This window comes from Prionailurus bengalensis, chromosome A1 (genome assembly GCF_016509475.1).
Source record: "Prionailurus bengalensis isolate Pbe53 chromosome A1, Fcat_Pben_1.1_paternal_pri, whole genome shotgun sequence".
NCBI classification, from domain to species: Eukaryota; Metazoa; Chordata; class Mammalia; order Carnivora; family Felidae; genus Prionailurus; species Prionailurus bengalensis.
Window position 1 is genome coordinate 129,484,230 of NC_057343.1, and position 12,329 is coordinate 129,496,558.

The window sequence follows — 12,329 nt, forward strand, 5'->3', positions numbered from 1 at the left end:
ATACACATTTCTTTAGGCATCTGGGTGGCTCAGTCAGTTAAGCATCCGACTTTGGCTCAGGTCATGATCTCACAGTTTGTGGGTTTGAGCCCTGCATCAGGCTCTGTGCTAACAGCTCAGAGCCTGGAGCCTGCTTCAGATTTTGTGTCTCCCTCTCTCTCTGCCCCATCTCCACTCATGCTCTCTCAAAAATAAATAAACATTAAAACATTTTTTAAATTAATAAGAAAGTACAAAATCTGTTGTTAATTGCCCCACCAGAGATAATTTTGGGCCACACTCCTAACTTCTCAGTAATCCAGAGACAAGAACAGTTGGTAACACAATTTGTGCTAAGTTACATTCCCAACAGCATAAGAACTTCTTAATTTTCCTGCACCCTCTGTAACACGGGGTCACTGTTGGTAATCTTTCTTAGTCCTATAAGAGAAAAATGATACTGTTATTTTTCTGTTATTCTTAGTACTGAAATCTGATGTAACTTCTCCCATAGTTTTTACAGACTTTACTCAATATAATTAACAAGTATCCCTGACGACATCTTTTGATAGATTTGATATGTTTCCTTCTGAAATACTTTTTTTTTTTTAATTTTTTTTTTCAACGTTTATTTATTTTTGGGACAGAGAGAGACAGAGCATGAGTGGGGGAGGGGCAGAGAGAGAGGGAGACACAGAATCGGAAACAGGCTCCAGGCTCCGAGCCATCAGCCCAGAGCCCGACGCGGGGCTCGAACTCCCGGACCGCGAGATCGTGACCTGGCTGAAGTCGGACGCTTAACCGACTGCGCCACCCAGGCGCCCCTGAAATACTTTTTTACAATAGCTGATTTTTAATTCAGTCACAGTCTTTCTGGGGCCAGTATGATATGGCCTGGTATTCCATGTCTTTGTTGAATTTTATTTATCCAGCAGTATATTTGTAAAGACTGCTAGCTTTCCACCAAAATCCACTTTCTACTTCTTCATGGACACACAGCTAGACTACATTTAACAAGTTTCCTTTTAAATTAGGTGTGGCTGTATGACCAGGTTTTCTGTAGTGCATTGTAACTGGAAGTATTGTGAGTCACTTCCTGGCCTAATCAGTAAAAATCTCCCTTTGTTTCTCAGTGCTCTTTCTTCTTTCTGGCTGAATGAAATGGCAGTGCTCAGGGAAACCCTGGAAGTCAGCTGTGGAAGATGGCTGAATAGCCTTCAGTCTGAATCCTCATATGACTATGTTGGAAGAACTGGCCTACCTGAGCATCCACCCAGGACGCTTACCTAAGAAAGAAAGAAATTTCTCATTTAAGCTACTTAATTTTGAGTCCATTTGCTACCACAGCTTAGCCTACCCTAACTAATAGAATATTTTAGAAAATATAACTGAACAGAAATTGAATTAGATTCAAGTGCTCAAAATCATGAGGATATGTTGTATCTATCAGATGACTCTACCTACCTTCACATTAGTTTTATTCATATATAGGTTTTCTCCACACTGTAGAATTTATGGCCCCAGCAGTTTGAGGTCTGTCTGGTCTTTATAACTTAGGATCCTTAGAGGTTGAGAGTCTTTCCTGGATGCTCCAGCAAAATTTGTAGGGAAATGCTGATTGGCCGAGTGGTGTCATGTGCCCAGTCCCTTTTTTGTGATTAAAGGTTTGTAATACTACGTCCAAATTTAGTTCACATTCCCACCTCTAGCTGGAGGGGTAATAGCATCCCCTCAGGCCCACCCACACCCCGCCAATCTCAGTGGACAGAGGAGGATCACAAGGAATGAAATAGTGAATGGTTCCCCAAAGAAAGGATTTCTAAACATAAAGAAAAGACATCAGAATACAGTGTGGTTACAAAGGTTTTTTAGTTAATATAAACATGAAATAAGAGGGGCCTGGATGAGAGTGGTGGTGCAAACATTAAAATAAAAGGAACAGATCAGAGTATATTTTTGGTGTTGAAAAGTTGGTACTGTTGGGGAGGGAGCTAGTAGTAAAGTCAATTTATATTTTTAAAAAATAGTCTTAAGAATTTTCACTTGTGGCTCACAGCTCCTCAGGGCAGCGGCTGCTGCTTGGGTGCAGAGGTGAGTGAGCTGTGAGCCTAGCTGGCTTGCACAGAGCCATGGCCCAGCACCACCACCCCACTGCCTCTCATGGCTTTGCATCCCAGATGCAGTGCAGGTGCTGAGTCGCCCCTGCCAGAATGGTGGTGAAGTTTTTCCCCAGGCCAGAGAGTGCTCTGGAGTTCCTGGGACCAAGTGTTCATAGCCTTATGGGAATGGTACCCAAATCCCTATAGCAAATGTGTCTTGACAGAAGACACAGTGCACCTGCAGGTGACCTCTGACCAAAAGCTCCTATCCTAGCATCTCCTGACAGAGACCAATAGGGTACCCTGCTGGGCCCAGTGACTGTTTCCTACCAGTGTTGCTCACTCAGTGTACATCCTAGAGGATTCTGTTGTAGAACAGCAGAACCAGACTGACCACACCCAGCTGACGGTGGAGGAGGAGCAATGTATTTGCTGTGTGAATTCTGATAAAAGCGACTGGACTGAAATCCAGCAGGAAGCATGGGTCTCTAGCTTATTTGGTGTCTCTAGAACTATCCACAATCGTCCGCCTTTTCTTCTTTTGCCAGAAATTTGGCCTTGCCCAGTTCAGAAGTAGTGTGGCTAAGATTGTGAAAGGATTTCAATACATCTTGGAGCTGCACAGTGAGACCCCTTCCAAAACCCTTGGTGAGACAGCCAAGGAAGCCAAGGAGGAGACAAAGGAGAAGGCACTGGCAACTATAAAGAGGGCTAATGACCTTGCCAGCAAGGCAACCACCAGGCAGCAGCAGTTTGTGTGGCTAGCCCAAGCCCTGGTGCAGTAAGACACCTGACCATCTGGCTCAAATCCCTGTGCCCTTTATACCTTATACTTTATTATCTTTTTAAGTTTATTTATTTTGAGAGAGAGAGAGTACATGCACACATGTGTGTTTGTGTGGGCGGGGGAGGGGCAGAGAGAGAGGGAGGGAAAGAATCCCAAGCAGACTCCATGTTGTCAGTGCAGAGCCCAGCACAGGACTCCATCCCAGGAATGGTGAGATCATGACCTAAGGCCACATCAAGAGTCAGATGCTTAACTGACTGAGCCACCAGGTGCCCCACCTTGTACTTTATTAAGTCAACTTCCAGGGAACCTGGGTGGCTCAGTCAGTTAAGTCTCTGACTCTTGATCTCCACTCAAGCCATGATCTCATGGTTCATGAGATCAAGCCCCATGTAGCTGTTAGCGCAGAGCCTGCTTGGGATTCTCTCTCTCCCTTTCTCTCTCTGCCCCTCCCCTGCTTGCATTCTTTCTCTCTCTCTCAAAATAAATAAATAAACTTTTTAAAAAAAAAGATTAAAAAAAAGTCAACTTCCAAAATTTTTTTCTCATTTGTGATATAAAACATAGCATTTGTCAACCTAAACATAAAAATGTAGTGTTAAGTATATTCATATTGTAAAACCAACTGAAGTTTTTAAATTAGGAAATGAGTAAAATGATAGTACTATCAAAGGATTTCAGAGATTTGAAAGGAAAAGCAGTAGAAGATAGGGAGAGATGGATTTCATAACTACTGATGGAACAGGCAAGATCATAGTTTTCCAAAGTCTTGGGGAGCCAATAAAATAGTGCTGGAAAGATGATTTGCAAGGCAGGAATATAGTTAACAGTGAGGAGAAGGTCATACACCTAGGCACTGAACATCAGCATTAGACAGGTCTCAGAGTATGGGAATAAGGTGTGTCTTTTTACCAAGAATAGCCTGTGTCTAGGCAGGTAATAACAGTTAGTTATAATATTTATGAGCAGTGATTGGTCTTTCCCTGCCTTAAAAAATTGGACTCAAATTAGGATTTCAGGAGAAATTTCTAGAACTGAGATGCAGGGCATAGACCAAGGGACAAAAACACTTTGCTACTTAATTGGTACCAGCAAGAAAAGTGACTTCATAGTGACCAATTTGCTTGAGCAATCATACATGTTTCTCCTGCTTCAGCACAAAATTTCCTCAAATGGAAACTTACAGGGCTTACCATAAAGATAGGACTTTAAGGATTAGATATTAAAGACACATTACAGGAAGATATAGAACTCTCTATCACAGAAGCATAAGGACATCCAAGTAAAGCATTGCTTCAAATGAAAGTTCATGATTAGAGCTCATTAAGTGATTAGACTTATAGATGTTGTCCTAGAGATAAAAGTCAAAATAATTGGAGCTGTTCCCACCTGTATCACTGGTGTAGCTTTAATGAGCCACTGCAAAATAGCAATGGACCTTCTCATTATTATCAACAAATATTTGAGTGTTCCCCTAGCGTGTAGGGCAAGATCCAAATTCCATAGGACAAGGCAGATGTTTATCAACTCTGAAGACGGGAGGGAAATATTTGAAGTATTGCTTTGTATTAGCATTCTTTTATTTGCCTTGGAAGCCACAGTGAAAGACTTAATACTTCTATATGTTTTAGTATTATAACAAGTTTCCAACCTACAAATTACTTGAATTCCAAAAGTTCTATGTAAGCAGCTCGTTTAAATTCAACACATTTTCCATTGAAATTGTGTTATAAATGGTAGTTAGTTTTCATAATAGTTCACATCCCTTTTAATCCACAGTTCATGTGAATTGCTGCACATTAGCAAAAACACATACTGGTTAGCAATGGAATCAAGAGAGATGCAATAACTCTACAGGTTTTAAAAGGAGAGATGGAGAAAAAATATGTATATCTGTGAGGAAAAAAATTGTTTTCAAATAGATTTCACTCAGCTGAAAAATTTTAGATCATGACCTGAGCATGATCTATTGGATCATCAATAGGTAAGCATCATCTATTGGATCCCTTTGCAGCCAATAGATGGTGCTGTTGTCACACAATAGTTGGGTTGCTCTTAATTCTCAAGACAAAGGGAGGTTGTGGGAAGTATATGCAAAGTGGTTTTAAACTGTGTTGTTAAAGGAAGCAGAAAAAAAAATAAGAGAGGCAGTATGAACTTGGTTATATGTGGATGATATCGACACATCAGGTTTTGTAGCAAAGAAGGTGACTCTCCTGGTATATTTTCTTAAATTTCTGTGTGAAAATTAGATATAATTGAAAGCACACCTTTTCTTATCCATAATATTTTCTTTGAGATTTAGTTTACTCAATGATTAAAAATAAAGATGGTTGTGAGAATTAAACAAGAAAAAAGTGTCTAGTAAGTGTCATACATATAATTGTTGCTCAACAAATATGTTTCTGTTTATATCCTAAATGAGCCAGATATAATTAATAAACTACAGTAACATAATGTTATTGATATATTGCAAAATTAGACTAAAATAGAGGCACCTATGTGGCTCAGTCAATGAAGCGTTCACCTCTTGATTTCGGCTCAGGTCATGATCTCATGGGTTCGTGAATTGGAGCCTCATATTGGGTTTTGAGCTGACAGCATGGAGCCTGCTTGGGATTCTCTCTCCCTCTCTCTCTGCCCCTCCCCTGCTTACTCTCTATCTCTCAAAATAAATAAAAATAAACTTAAAAAATAGACTAAAGTATGTGATCTCTGGAATCTTATAAAGAAGTAGGAAAGATGTTAAGCTTTGTCATTTATTGCTAAGAATAAAAAATTTTTAAGGCTGATTAGTTCATTCTTTTGTTGGTAAATATCCTGATATGCATTTACCAAGTACACCCTTGCGTAGATGTAGTCTACTTTACACACGATATATTTGGAGACACCCATCTTAAAGTAAGATTACCATTTTGCAGATCTTCACTATTTGTGACTATAGTCTTAACCTTTTTGAACATTGGTGGAAAATAAGAAATAAGTAGGGAAAAATAGCAGGATGAATGCTCTTTATTGCAACCTTCACAAGCAAAATAGAACCAACCTTTCCTTTTTATGCTTCTATAGCCTTCCTTTTGGTGAAGTCACAGTTTATTAGCAAGCCTCTCTGCCAAGAAAACTGAAGCAGAGAGCGTAGGTAAAATTTATGTCATCCAATTTTATTAGTTATTAGCCAAGGTAAAGTTTTATTGTAGAGAAAGTTAAAACTAATGACTAAAAAATGGGATACTATAAATAAATTTCTCTTACTAGAATTACTTTATCCTTTCCTTTCCTAACTGTCTTTTCATTGCTCAGGTTGGTCTCAGACTACCTCATTTTCTCCCTCTTCCCTAGATCCTCTAGGTTTGACGGGCGGAAGGAAGTAGTTGAGAATGCCTGTCCAGTGAAGGCCTGCTTCCTTGAGGACCTGTGAATCCAAGAATTCTTCCTCTGTCTTTTCTATACAGACATTTTTCTCTCTTCCTAAGGACTTCTTGCTCCCAAGTGAGAGAATGATTTCTCGGTCAACTCTTCTTGTCTAAACACTGGAAGCAGACCTTAAGTCATGCTCTAGCCTTAAATCATAGCTCCACATGTGAATGTGAAGCAGGCCTTGTATTTCCTTGGGCTGTGGAATTGCAGGGAAAATCCTGCATTGTCTTCCACCTGATTACTTAGGAGTTTGTGACAGATTCTTTGATAACTCTGTGACAAACAGGGGTAGAGAAAGAAGCAAAATACATGATGGTCTTTCTGCCATCCATAAGATCTTGGTTTAGTTTAGGGAACCAGTACATGTTCTTGAATGCATTTCACAGTCTCAAAAGTGTGATACTGGGTCTGAATCCAAGATTTTCACAGGGCTCCTTGGAGCTTGAGGAGTGTGAGTAGGTTGCCTTCAGGGAAGGGAAGGGGAGAAAAGATGAAGTGGTATTGTGGACCCCTGCCTCAACTATAGAAGCTCTGCTTTGAACAGTTTCATAAATTCAGCCTCTGCTGAAGATATTTTTAAAGAAAAGAGTTTGAAAATTATTGACCCTTCAACCTCTTAACAGCTGAAACCAATATTATACTCAGGAATCTGGTTCACAATTACTGGGGTAAGTTCCCGTTAAGCTGATGAATATCACAGTTCATTAGATGATTATGTGATTTCTTTATCAAAATATATTTCTATTCATTAATGATAAGTAGTGCCTGATGGTAACTAAATTAAACAGATTAATGAAGGGTATTACTAATTTCATGGATTAATAAATAAATATATATATTTTTAAATTAAGACTAATGCACCGCAAAATGTACTCTATTTATTTTCACTGAATTAGCCATATTTGAAACTGTCATATAGTCTGTGAATTAGTAGCTAATAGTGCAATCTGTGACTCTTTTATGATCTTTGATAAAATGACCAAGTATTACTTGATTTCTATAAAACTATTTGGATCTAGAAATCAATCAAATAATCAGTCATATCTTCTATATTTCAAATCTGAAAATAAAGTTTGGGGTAAGCCCAAGCTTTACAAGTGATCTAATTTTGTAATTATCTAAATTCTAATAATATTTGCCACTGTTTGTTTATTCTTTTAGTTTCTCTTTTTACCTCCCTATTGATATCCCCATTTGTTCAAGTTAGACTCTCAAAGTGAAAATCAAATACAGTACTTAATTATATTGGTTTATACTTAAGTATGTGTTAATTTTGAGAGGAGAAAATATTACCCCTTTTTAAGGATGAACCAGATTGGAATTTGCTTGCTTTGTATAGTGATTGTCACTAAAAATAAAATGAGTTTTCAGTCATAAATTTCCTCACTGGTCTTTTTAAAACCTGGAATTTCCATATGATATATCTTAAAGCATATGTGATTTAGCTAAACATTATTTTATTTTATGTTTTTTATGTATTTATGTATGTATGTATTTATTTATTTTGAGAGAGAGAGTAACTCCAATAAGTTACACATTGGAGGTAATTTAGCCTTACAAATTCTTAAAAAGAATTGTAGAATATATTAGGTGAAAAAAATACTTTGAAAAACTGATTTCCTACACATCAATCAAAACCTAAAATGGCTGCATATCTTGTATTTCTTCATGGAATAAACAGTCATGAATCTATCATTTGAATTTTTCCTTTTTAATGTTTACCTTTTTTGGAGCAAATGTAATTACAGCTGTACTTTTTCTCAGGGTTGAAAATTCCTTGCGGTTTGGAAAATAAATGATTTTTACACAAAAATGTTTGATTCCCACAACAATAGGAAGTAAAAGCAGTAAAATGCTAGACATTTCTAGGACCCACATGCTTGATTTGGGGATGCACTCAGAAAACCTATTTAACTTTTTATTGTAAATCATCCTAGATTAATGTAATAGATTATTCAATATATGTTTGTTGGCTAAATAACATATTTTTAGAACTTGAAGTTTTTGTTTATATGTAAGATTGTTAGGGAACACTAGATAAGAGTTTGTTGTTCAAGCAGAAAGCACAAGCACAAATTTGCATTAGGTACATCTTTTTTTCTTAAATTATGATATTCTTCATATGTACTTTCAAACTTCACTTTTGTAAATTGTATTTATGGCTTTTAAAAATTAATGAAGTCAGATTTAAACAGTTTATTTGGGATTTTCTAAGATAGAAGCAGAGATTCCTTATGGGAAACCTGTAAGTATGGAGAAGCTAATAAGATTTTATTTTATTTTTTTTTCTTGTTCTTTTTTTTTTTATGAAATTGATTGACAAATTGGTTTCCATACAACACCCAGTGCTCATCCCAAAAGGTGCCCTCCTCAATACCCATCACCCACCCTCTCCTCCCTCCCACCCCCCATCAACCCTCAGTTTGTTCTCAGTTTTTAACAGTCTCTTATGCTTTGGCTCTCTCCCATTCTAACCTCTTTTTTTTTTTTTTTCCTTCCCCTCCCCCATGGGTTCCTGTTAAGTTTCTCAGGATCCACATAAGAGTGAAACCATATGGTATCTGTCTTTCTCTGTATGGCTTATTTCACTTAGCATCATACTCTCCAGTTCCATCCACGTTGCTACAAAAGGCCATATTTCATTTTTTCTCATTGCCACGTAATATTCCATTGTGTATATAAACCACAATTTCTTTATCCATTCATCAGTTGATGGACATTTAGGCTCTTTCCATAATTTGGCTATTGTTGAGAGTGCTGCTATGAACATTGGGGTACAAGTGGCCCTATGCATCAGTACTCCTGTATCCCTTGGATAAATTCCTAGCAGTGCTATTGCTGGGTCATAGGGTAGGTCTATTTTTAATTTTCTGAGGAACCTCCACACTGCTTTCCAGAGGGGCTGCACCAATTTGCATTCCCACCAACAGTGCAAGAGGGTTCCCGGTTCTCCACATCCTCTCCAGCATCTATAGTCTCCTGATTTGTTCATTTTGGCCACTCTGACTGGCGTGAGGTGATACCTGAGTGTGGTTTTGATTTGTATTTCCCTGATAAGGAGCGACGCTGAACATCTTTTCATGTGCCTGTTGGCCATCCGGATGTCTTCTTTAGAGAAGTGTCTATTCATGTTTTCTGCCCATTTCTTCACTGGGTTATTTGTTTTTCGGGTGTGGAGTTTGGTGAGCTCTTTATAGATTTTGGATACTAGCCCTTTGTCCGATATGTCATTTGCAAATATCTTTTCCCATTCCATTGGTTGCCTTTTAGTTTTGTTGGTTGTTTCCTTTGCTGTGCAGAAGCTTTTTATCTTCATGAAGTCCCAATAGTTCATTTTTGCTTTTAATTCCCTTGCCTTTGGGGATGTGTCGAGTAAGAGATTGCTACGGCTGAGGTCAGAGAGGTCTTTTCCTGCTTTCTCCTCTAAGGTTTTGATGGTTTCCTGTCTCACATTTAGGTCCTTTATCCATTTTGAGTTTATTTTTGTGAATGGTGTGAGAAAGTGGTCTAGTTTCAACCTTCTGCATGTTGCTGTCCAGTTCTCCCAGCACCATTTGTTAAAGAGGCTGTCTTTTTTCCATTGGATGTTCTTTCCTGCTTTGTCAAAGATGAGTTGGCCATACGTTTGTGGGTCTAGTTCTGGGGTTTCTATTCTATTCCATTGGTCTATGTGTCTGTTTTGGTGCCAATACCATGCTGTCTTGATGATGACAGCTTTGTAGTAGAGGCTAAAGTCTGGGATTGTGATGCCTCCTGCTTTGGTCTTCTTCAAAATTCCTTTGGCTATTCGGGGCCTTTTGTGGTTCCATATGAATTTTAGGATTGCTTGTTCTAGTTTCGAGAAGAATGCTGGTGCAATTTTGATTGGGATTGCATTGAATGTGTAGATAGCTTTGGGTAGTATTGACATTTTGACAATATTTATTTTTCCAATCCATGAGCAGGGAATGTCTTTCCATTTCTTTAAATCTTCTTCAATTTCCTTCAGAAGCTTTCTATAGTTTTCAGCATACAGATCCTTTACATCTTTGGTTAGATTTATTCCTAGGTATTTCATGCTTCTTGGTGCAATTGTGAATGGGATCAGTTTCTTTATTTGTCTTTCTGTTGCTTCATTGTTAGTGTATAAGAATGCAACTGATTTCTGTACATTGATTTTGTATCCTGCAACTTTGCTGAATTCATGTATCAGTTCTAGCAGACTTTTGGTGGAGTCTATCGGATTTTCCATGTATAATATCATGTCATCTGCAAAAAGCGAAAGCTTGACTTCATCTTTGCCAATTTTGATGCCTTTGATTTCCTTTTGTTGTCTGATTGCTGATGCTAGAACTTCCAGCACTATGTTAAACAGCAGCGGTGAGAGTGGGCATCCTTGTCGTGTTCCTGATCTCAGGGAAAAAGCTCTCAGTTTTTCCCCGTTGAGGATGATGTTAGCTGTGGGCTTTTCATAAATGGCTTTTATGATCTTTAAGTATGTTCCTTCTATCCCGACTTTCTCAAGGGTTTTTATTAAGAAAGGGTGCTGGATTTTGTCGAAGGCCTTTTCTGCATCGATTGACAGGATCATATGGTTCTTCTCTTTTTTTGTTGTTAATGTGATGTATCACGTTGATTGATTTGCGAATGTTGAACCAGCCCTGCATCCCAGGAATGAATCCCACTTGGTCATGGTGAATAATTCTTTTTATATGCCGTTGAATTCGATTTGCTAGTATCTTATTGAGAATTTTTGCATCCATATTCATCAGGGATATTGGCCTGTAGTTCTCTTTTTTTACTGGGTCTCTGTCTGGTTTAGGAATCAAAGTAATACTGGCTTCATAGAATGAGTCTGGAAGTTTTCCTTCCCTTTCTATTTCTTGGAATAGCTTGAGAAGGATAGGTATTATCTCTGCTTTAAACGTCTGGTAGAACTCCCCTGGGAAGCCATCTGGTCCTGGACTCTTATTTGTTGGGAGATTTTTGATAACCGATTCAATTTCTTCACTGGTTATGGGTCTGTTCAAGCTTTCTATTTCCTCCTGATTGAGTTTTGGAAGAGTGTGGGTGTTCAGGAATTTGTCCATTTCTTCCAGGTTGTCCAATTTGTTGGCATACAATTTTTCATAGTATTCCCTGATAATTGTTTGTATCTCTGAGGGATTGGTTGTAATAATTCCATTTTCATTCATGATTTTATCTATTTGGGTCATCTCCCTTTTCTTTTTGAGAAGCCTGGCTAGAAGTTTGTCAATTTTGTTTATTTTTTCAAAAAACCAACTCTTGGTTTCGTTGATCTGCTCTACAGTTTTTTTAGATTCTATATTGTTTATTTCTGCTCTGATCTTTATTATTTCTCTTCTTCTGCTGGGTTTAGGCTGCCTTTGCTGTTCTGCTTCTAGTTCCTTTAGGTGTGCTGTTAGATTTTGTATTTGGGATTTTTCTTGTTTCTTGAGATAGGCCTGGATTGCAATGTATTTTCCTCTCAGGACTGCCTTCGCTGCGTCCCAAAGCGTTTGGATTGTTGTATTTTCATTTTCGTTTGTTTCCATATATTTTTTAATTTCTTCTCTAATTGCCTGGTTGACCCACTCATTCGTTAGTAGGGTGTTCTTTAACCTCCATGCTTTTGGAGGTTTTCCAGACTTTTTTCTGTGGTTGATTTCAAGCTTCATAGCATTGTGGTCTGAAAGTATCCATGGTATAATTTCAATTCTTGTAAACTTATGAAGGGCTGTTTTGTGACCCAGTATATGATCTATCTTGGAGAATGTTCCATGTGCACTCGAGAAGAAAGTATATTCTGTTGCTTTGGGATGCAGAGTTCTAAATATATCTGTCAAGTCCATCTGATCCAATGTCTCATTCAGGGCCCTTGTTTCTTTATTGACCGTGTGTCTAGATGATCTATCCATTTCTGTAAGTGGGGTGTTAAAGTCCCCTGCAATTACCACATTCTTCTCAATAAGGTTGCTTATGTTTATGAGTAATTGTTTTATATATTTGGGGGCTCCGGTATTCGGCGCATAGACATTTATAATTGTTAGCTCTTCCTGATGGATAGA

General features: G+C 38.1%; 1 protein-coding gene and 1 pseudogene across 1 annotated transcript in view; both read left to right on the forward strand.

Moving 5' to 3' along the window:
- LOC122496059 overlaps window positions 1–2,865 on the forward strand; it is an 80,427-nt pseudogene extending 77,562 nt beyond the window's left edge.
- The window catches only part of NDUFAF2 (NADH:ubiquinone oxidoreductase complex assembly factor 2), a 170,925-nt gene that overhangs the window by 77,882 nt on the left and 80,714 nt on the right, over window positions 1–12,329 (forward strand). The gene's annotated exons all lie outside the window — the stretch shown is intronic.